Here is a 9,579-nt window from a genome sequence, read left to right on the forward strand (position 1 = left end):
TGTGCATGTTAGTGTGAGTTTCAGGTTAGGAAGAGGATGCCTTATCGCTTGGACGTGCATGAAGCTACTTGGATGGTGAATTGTGTGCATGTTAGTGTGAGTTTCAGGTTAGGAAGAGGATGCCTTATCGCTTGGACGTGCACGAAGCTACTTGGACGGTGAAGGGCATACGGGATTTGAAGATTTTATTATTAAACATTTATTTTTAAAAAAAAATTTATTAAAGATAATTATGTTGGTTTTGGGTAAAATTTCCGGGTTTTGGGAACTTATTTTATTATTTACATTTTTCGCTGAATTTTACTCTGAAATTGGTTGCTTAATGGAACGCTTGAATTTTTTTTTTTTTAATATTTTATAAGTGTTTTGTATGATTACTAACTGTGGGGTTCCCGGGGTTCGGGACCTTACAAAAAAGTTAACAAAAAATACCATCAATGTTGATAATAAGTTTGCTATTCGTGTTACTGAAGCATAAACCTTCAATAATATTTTGGCAGGTTTCTGCAAGCTCATCTTCATAAAACCCTGTTAAGAACCCACTTAAGTATCTTATTGTTAATTGAATTAAAGAATATGTTTCATGGCTTTAATCTTACACGCAGCACAACGGAATCCCCCTAGCCTAGGTTGTTAAACGATCAACCCAATGAGGGGTTTAAACAAAGAAAAAAAACTCACCCACAACCCGTCGGGTTTTCCAGGTTCGGGTTTGTCGGGTTTTAATATTCATGAGTTTTTAATTGCCAAGCCATTTTATTTTATTCTATTCTTTTTCAAAAAGTGTTGTTCTCTTTAATGATATTATATGCAAGAACATAAGTTATATCCTCCTTTTATATACAGAAAAAGCATTATTATTTTGGTTAATATTACTTTTTACATGTACAGTAAACTCATCAAAATTTCATTGCTTCAAAGATATAGTAAATTTATACAATCAACATTCAGCTCTAAACTTATTTATTTAAACCAGTGAGAGGAGAATAAACATCTTTTCGCAAAGGCATCTTTTGGGTGTGGGTGTGACCATAAAATAGATTTAAGATGATAGCACAGTAGTACCTACAAAGTATGGATAGCCAACTTTGAAAGCTTTGACATCCAGTTACATTCACAGTCAAAGATTTCTTGTCATCATCACTCTACAAAGCAGCCACATCATCTTCAGCAATTTCCCCTGCTCACAAACATTTTTAAACAAATATCACATACTATTAAATCACAAACTATTAATTAAACACCCAAAATTGGTTTTCAAACAGATAAAACACATGGTTTTTGTTTCTCTAACCTTCACAACAGTGGAAGAACATCGCCGTTTGTGGGCGGACGGATCTTCTTCGTTCCTATCTACCTGTACAAAATACCCAATTAGGCTAATTGTATAATGAACAACATAGTTACTCAAAGATTAATAAGAGGAAGGTAGAGCCTGACAGATATAACAAAATCACGCTAGCTTCTGATTCGATATCCTGAAAACTAATTGCATACCCCATACTGCAAATATTATAAAAGAACATGTGAGAAACATACAAAAAGATATTGAGCACAAAAATAAACTATGATTATTTACATAAACCAACTTGTTGATTAATATCTATTGGGTATGGAGATTGTATACAATTTGGTTTATATTGGTAATTGTAAGGTCCCGTCCCTAGTAACCCTACTTTGGTGTTGGATTTACTCATAAACACAGTTCTAAAATCAGAGATAATTAAAAACTTTTCGCGGAATACTTAATATTAAAAATTCTTACATAATATAAGTACTTGTCTTAATAAAATACATTAAGTCTTAAACGATAACATAAACGACACGTGAATCTTCCGTCTTCGATGCCAGTCTCCATCCATTTGCCACGTGTCCCACCTTAAGCAACATGCCTCCTACTCACCTGCGTGCATACTAAAAGTCAGCTACGCTAAGTGAGTTCTAGTTAATCAATTAACATACATTACATTCATACCATACTCATACGTGTCCGGAGATACGTATTTATACCTTATTTACTATCACTTCTTTCGTACATACTTTACATATATGCATAAGTTCTTACATACTTTCCCTATGGTATACCATAAGCTATTCTATCTTAAACATCATAGATATTATAAGGGTCTGGTCCCTAACATCACAAATATTATAATGGTGTGGTCCCTAACATCACAGATATTATAAGAGTCTGGTCCCTTTTGTCTCGAATAACCATACCTTTATCATGCGTGCATACTTTATATATCTTCTAGTTATAAATATATATACGTACTCGTTCATACAATCATTATGTAACAATACATTCAATACACAATCATACACGTATCATACACTTACCAATCAAGTAAGTGTATTATCTACTTCATAGGAGTATGCACACAGCCCCGGAAACATAACAGATCTAGGGGCTAGAACTCACCTGGAGTCGGTTTCTCTCACTGTTAATGGCAATGCCCTTCCTTAGTTGCGCACGGCTAACTGTACAACACATTACGCGTGTCAATTATCCATTACTACTACTTCCTACATCTAAGTTAGTGAAACCCTCAACTAACGAGGGTCTGGGGGCAGCGCCCCTGGTAGCGGGGTCTAGGGGCGGCAGCCCCTAGCAGGGTCCAAGGGGCAGAGCCCCTGGCTGGGGTCGAGCTGCCAGGTCAGATTGGAAAATTTTTATTTTCACTAACAGTCCATTAACAAAAATGCATCAGAAAATGAATTTCATGAAATTTCGTGTTGAAGAATTTCGCATGGAAGAATTTCGCTTCGCATGACTTTTTCGCTTCGCATGAATTTCGCTTCGCATGAATTTTCCGCTTCGCATGACTGTGCGATGCGAAAATACTGATTTCGCTTCGCATAGCTGTGCGATGCGAAATTCCTGCCTTTCGTCGTTTTTACCATTTTAAAACCATTTTTCTCCTTGTTTCCTCCTTAGGACCCGATTTTACTCTTTTTATGGATTTCGGGTTGTACCAACTTTGTATACCCGTGTTTCTCATAGTCCAGACGTCACCTTTTTTGTTCTATAATACACCCGTGAGGCTAAAACTCACCAAGTTCATGTTTTTCTTACATTTCACAACCCGACCTATCATTACATCGGTTTGCATGTCAATTCTAACTAAAAACTTAACCCTTTGGCCGAAGCTTACCTTTTTGCTCCGGGTTCGGTTCAGATCTGGACAGCCCCGAACATCTGGACGTTTTCTTAATGTTTGAGATACTCGAACACCAAGATCTTCCTTGCTTTAGCCCAGATTCGGATTCGGGTCTTGAGAGAAAATGTGTGTGTTCTTGAGTGTGTGTGTATGGTGGAAGGGAAGAAAGTGATGAAAGGAAGGAGGGGTTGGGTTTATATAGGGGACTATGGGCCCCACAAGCCACTCACACTTCTAATTCCATTTATCATCCAAACATTAACACACCCAATTAAGTTAACGACACACGGTTAATTATAGAACTTTCTGTTATTTATAATTCTCAGAAAAGCGGATGTTACAGTAATTAGGTTATGTTTTGTTTGCACCGGGAAAAATGAAAAAGAAAAAAAATCGATGAGCATCGTTTAGTCACCCCCTAATATTACTTTGTTAATTGGATGTTATCATTTCAAGGTTCGTTAGAACATTGTACTTTTGTTAGTCGAATTGGTTTCAATCTAGTTCACACTTTCTAAGTCAAATAATTTAGTAGCCATTTTTAAGCATTCTTTAGTTAAAAGAATATTACAGATTTAAAAATAGCCAAAGTACTTCATACCTAAATGGACATAGATTGTAAGTCAAAGAATTGTGAGTGATGAAATGAACGTACTAATGTGGCACCAGAATGGATCAAAACAACATCAACCGAATTAAATATGTTGAAAATATAACTCCCGTCAGTTTTACTAAACAGTGATTAAGACTTGGTGCTATTTTTGTACTCCACAAACTTTATTTGTATTTACCATATATTATACGTTTACACTAACCTGGTCTTATGAAGTCTGATAGACCAAAATATGTAGCCTTTTAACTGTAAGTTGTCATCACTATTTAAGTATCCAATAATGTATAAACACATCCAATAATATATGTTTACATGTACATGAACAAACATAAGCGAATGTAAATAATGAGCATAAAAGAACATATATGAACGAATGTCACGAATGAAACATGTGTTCATGTTCGTTCGCTTAATTAAATGAACAAAAGTTTTTGTTCATGTTTGTTCGTTTACTAAATAAATGAGCTTCCCACTGAATGTTCGGTTCGTTTACAGGCCTAAGTACATCCATATGACTAATTAAATATGTTGAAATTATAACTCTCGTCAATTTTAGTTAACAGTGATTAAGATTTAGTGTTATTTTTGTACTCCGCAAATCTTTAGTTGTATTTACCATATTATACATTTACACTAACCTGGTCTTATAAAGTCTGATAGACCAAAATCTGTAGCCTTTTAACTGTGAGTTGTCATCACGCAACTTGAAAAGAAATACAAGACAAGGTTAGAATGACCTATGAACTACGGGTCAATGTAAGGTGGTCTGTATTATTATGAGTTATCATACCTGGTTTCATGTTCACGGTGTACCAAACCATGCAAATGGGCATTCTGCAGCAACTTTAAGAATTTGCCTTAAAACAATTGCTGCATCTTTTTGAGTAACAGTTTTTTTTCCTACAATATGAAGCTGCTTGACTTTTATGGGAAAAAAGAATAGCATTTGACTTCAAGATTGATAAAAGCTAAATATTTTTGCCAAATTTATCTTTCCAGCAATATAAAGCTGTTTGACTTTTGTGGGTAAAAAGAATAGCATTTGACTTCAAGGTTGATAAAAGCTAAAAAATTATGCCAAATTTTTAATACCTTAATTATATTTTACAAGAATTTATACTAATATTCCCAAACATTGCCAAATTTAATTGTACTTTCTGCCAGTTAATTGATTGCGATTCCATCGACAGCATCACATCGCTAATAACTGTAGTAGCCAATTATACAGCACAAGAAAACGAAAATACCATTTGATTGAAGGTTATGAAAAGCCGGTTGCCACTGCGTCCCCACGCCTTTTGATTTGTAAACGGCGACTTCAAATTGTGTTGGTGACAAAGAGAGATGATGAGTCTTCAAAGCCTCCGCCTCGCTGCTACCCTAAGTTAAACGACCCGACCCTAAAAAAGTAAGGAGTAATAACATGAAAAAAGTGTCTCGCTGTGTAATTGAATTTCCAAAGATCCATTATGCATCAATTCATAAACAAGAAGCCTTGCTTCATCATGAACAAAGTGATTACAATCGGATATTGAATTTTACTCAACAGATCTATCTTAGTTTGCAAAAACGACAACATTAATACTCATATAATCAAATTCATGATTACAAAGTATTAATCACAAATAAACTATGACCTAAATCTCTTTAAAGGAATCTCGACTACCACCATCCAATATTTTAACCATGAGATAGGCTCCTGTAATGGCAACCTAAAAAGACATTAGCATCAGCTCAAAGAATTACCTCGCCAACATTAAAACCAAAGCTCACTCACTGTTACACACTTATACTGTAACAAAAAAAAAATGCGACGCTGAATCAGAACATAGCATAACCCACAAAACAATTGTTGAATGAATACATCAATTGTAAACACACACACACTAAGTCAATGTAATTCGCAAATCAGAAAGCAAACAACTCACCTGTCCGTATACATAAAACATCTCCATTCTGGTACAAACTAAAAGCCACGAACCGATTGAGATTTTCAATTGTACCAGGAGAGTGGTGAAGAGGGAGAGGCAATCGCGGTTTTAACAATGTTAGGGTTTAGATGAAACTCAGTGGACGAATGAATTTATTTAATTTCAATTTAAAAGGAACGGAGAAATGAATGAGCAATCAATAAAGGTAACGTAACGTCGCCAGAAACTGAAATTGAAGTCGCCGGCAAGTGTAATTTAGGGGCGTCCGATAGAGAGAGAAACCGGTAGATGAAAGGGTGTTTTATAATATAATATTCTAATAAAGTTTAGTTGGTAAATAGATTATTTTGGTACAAGTTAACTAAATTTAAGTCAAAATTTGATATGGGTCAAAAATGAAAATTTTGAATATTTTTAAAAGTTTGAAAATGCAAAATAGATTTATCGTCAAATTTTTTATGGGTTCAAATTGTTGACTTTGAAATGTCAAAAGTATGAAAGTTAGAATTTTAAACATGATTATGGTTTCAAATTTATTTTTAAGGGCATTTTTAAAATAATCAAAAGGTTCGGGATTTGACAAACTGATTATTTTTCTCTCAACTATTAAAATGTAAGAAAAGGCTGTGAACACTTTCGACATACCACCCACATGCCTATTAATGCTTCTAACTTTTATCAATTTTGAAATATTTATGTTAACACTAATTTTTCCTTCAATGGTGATCAGAACGTTGTATGGGAAGTATGTCATGGAAAACTATGCTCAAATGAAACAAAATATTCACAAAATTGGATTGGTTAACATGTTATTTTTTTATGTTGTCATTATGACAAAGTCAAGAAGCCCTCTGAAACTTATCAGAATCTTTTTTATAGTGTAGCTCAGAAAAGCATAGCTCTTGAAGAACATCCATTGTTACAATTTAATGTTCTACTTTCCTTTAATGAGTGGTAAATTGATAAATATATCAATAAAGGTAACGCTCCTTTTGTATTTAGACTGAGTGGTTAGAACTACTATCGTATGAGAAACTTTATTTCCGAAGTTGGTTCATAACCAAAAGTCTTTCAATTATACATATATGGCACCGAGAATGAATTTTTCAATAGAAAGAAATATTCTCGGGTATGTTTTTGCACGAGCATTTTTTTATTAAGTTCATTTAAAAAAATAATTTTGTGATATAAATAAAATCAATTTATGTACACATTGTATAGATACAAGCATATATGTAATACATTTTTTTCATATACGCTATGTAATTATTTGTTTTACTTATAATTTTATAATTTGAATTATCCCGTGTGTGACACGGGCTCAAAAACTAGTAGATAATATAACAAAAAAATTTATACAATCTACACTTGTTCTTAGCTTCTTAGCATAAGAAAACATATAACCTACACAACGGCATACAATCTACACATGCAATTCGGCATCAACGAATATATTGTAACATTTACCCGAAACCCAACCCTTTTTAATTTTTTATCGAATCTTCTTTTATATACAATTGATATGATTATTTATTAATTATGTTATTGCAATGTTAAAAATTAATACCAAGTTCCATTTTTATGTATTTGATGCCTTTACTACATTTAAACCAAGTCTAGGGTGTAAAGTGTCAAATTTCAAAATTTGCTAAAAATCCACCCGTTGCGCTACGCGACAGGCTTGTCCACAACTCGTTGCGATACGCGACGAGCTCTAAACCTTCGCGAACCAGGAATTGGTCGTGATACGCGACCAACAGGGCCCATGGCGTCGTGTAGCGCGACACAGGCCGTCGTTATAAATTTTTTTGTTTAAATATTCCATTAAATCATTTAAACACCAAATCAAACAATTTTAAGCGTGTTTCAACTCATTTTTATGATAATAAACTTGTGTGAATATATTCTTACGTTTCAACTCAAATTTAATAAATTCGAAGCTTTGAATGTTATTCACACTCATTAACAAGTCTTGACCAAATTCAATTATTTTGTTATTATTCTTGGTCATGTTGCCTATAAATAGAGTCTCATTTCACCCATTCTCACTTTGCCACAACTCAATTTACAAAAATCATTTGTTAGTCTCTCGATTTGGTGTTCTTTACCAACTATGACTTCCAAAAGTCAAACCGATCAAGTTTCAAGTTTCTTCTGTTATTCTGTTGTTCAATCCTCGGGTATGTTTGTGTTACTTTTTTGCATGTTCCATCGTTTAGAATTAACATGACTCCGTGTTGAAATATTTTGACAACGGTGTTAGTTCATCAAAAACGAACTTGACTCGTTTATGCATATTTTCGTTTCGGTTTAGTTATTATTTTTTTTATCCAACATATAATCTAATTCTTTTCACCTCATCAACTCAAAAATAATATTTTTAACAAGTCGGAAAGGAACAGTCCGATCGGAAACAAACCACTCACTTAAACTTGTTTTGGGCCCGTTTCTGATTTCTCTCAAAACGAATGAGACTTATTAGCGCGACTAGCATATATTATAACCCAACATTTTATAAATGAACAAAATTAACCAACTTATAAGTTTTACGACCGAAAGTCTAAAAAGACAATTATAGAGTAAAGATATATTTTTGCTTTCAAAGGTTTAAAACACTAAACCTTGAACCGAATTCTTTTGAATCTTTCATTTTCATCTGTTTTATCGAATCCTATATTGAACCTAGAAATATTATCTAGGGTCGCTCATCGAACCGAACTCGCCCAGTTCAGTTTGCTTAACGCTTATTTTTGACTTTTGCTCGCTTAGACTTTACCATGTGAGTTTTCATAACCCCTTTTTCATTTTTTAACATTTTGGGGTGTAGCACATCACAAAATTTTTATTATTATGTCATGTTTCATGTTGTAAACCAAAATTCACATACGTGTCTTATATGAATTTGTTTCATATCATAATGTTTGAAAATTATGTGATTGTGTGCTCGTTGTTTAATGTTTTTGTTGATGAAAGTGATTCATACACATACACATACACATACACATACACATACTCATAGTGGGAGGGTCCGACGGGACGTACCTGCGCCACCTAATTCTTCAACCTATATTGGAATGAATGGTGATTCTCATCTAATACTCCTAGTAGGTTGGTGAAAGAGGTTCCTTAGTAGATTTAACTTATGTTAAGCGAACAGGAATATCATGTATTTATTTATTTTGCTTTATGATTGAAACGTTACATCTTGACTTGTGAATTATCACCTGCATTATTGTTGACAAAGTATGAATTATCTATTTACATATGCAAAAACTTTATGAATTATCACCAGCATTATTGTTGGCAAAGTATATTATTTTAAGTGTGTTTCAGGTTGAAGTTAAATTTAAGATCGAAGACTAGATAGTTGGACCTTTAGGTTATGAGAAACACATATTGAAAATACAAATTTCTTGTATTGTTATTTGATTTATGCCAAATTATGTACTTGTGATTTAACGAAATGTAGTAATTATTGTGTCACATTAATAGTGTCATGAGCTTGTAAGCAACTATACGACCACCTGGACGTATCCCACTTAAAGTCGGGGTGTTACATATATGTATAAACTACTCGGAAAATGCATATATCCTAAACATGTGTACATTGAATATCAATAAAATTATACACCCTACACAAAAACATAAACGTACACTTGTATTTCAGCATCAACAATTATATATAATCTACATGAAAATGCACATAGTCTACGCATGTGTATTTAATATTAACAAAAACATTTGAAGGTTGTATCCTAAAATACGCATTTGTAGGCTATATACATTTTTGTATAGCTTATATATACTTGTTGATGCTGAAATTAATATATTTATCATATATTTATGAGGACATTTTATGTTTTTATGCAAAAAC

Source organism: Bidens hawaiensis, unplaced genomic scaffold, assembly GCF_021521415.1.
Source record: "Bidens hawaiensis isolate Kalapana, Puna unplaced genomic scaffold, B.hawaiensis_p1.1 tig00031486_1, whole genome shotgun sequence".
Classification (NCBI taxonomy): domain Eukaryota; kingdom Viridiplantae; phylum Streptophyta; class Magnoliopsida; order Asterales; family Asteraceae; genus Bidens; species Bidens hawaiensis.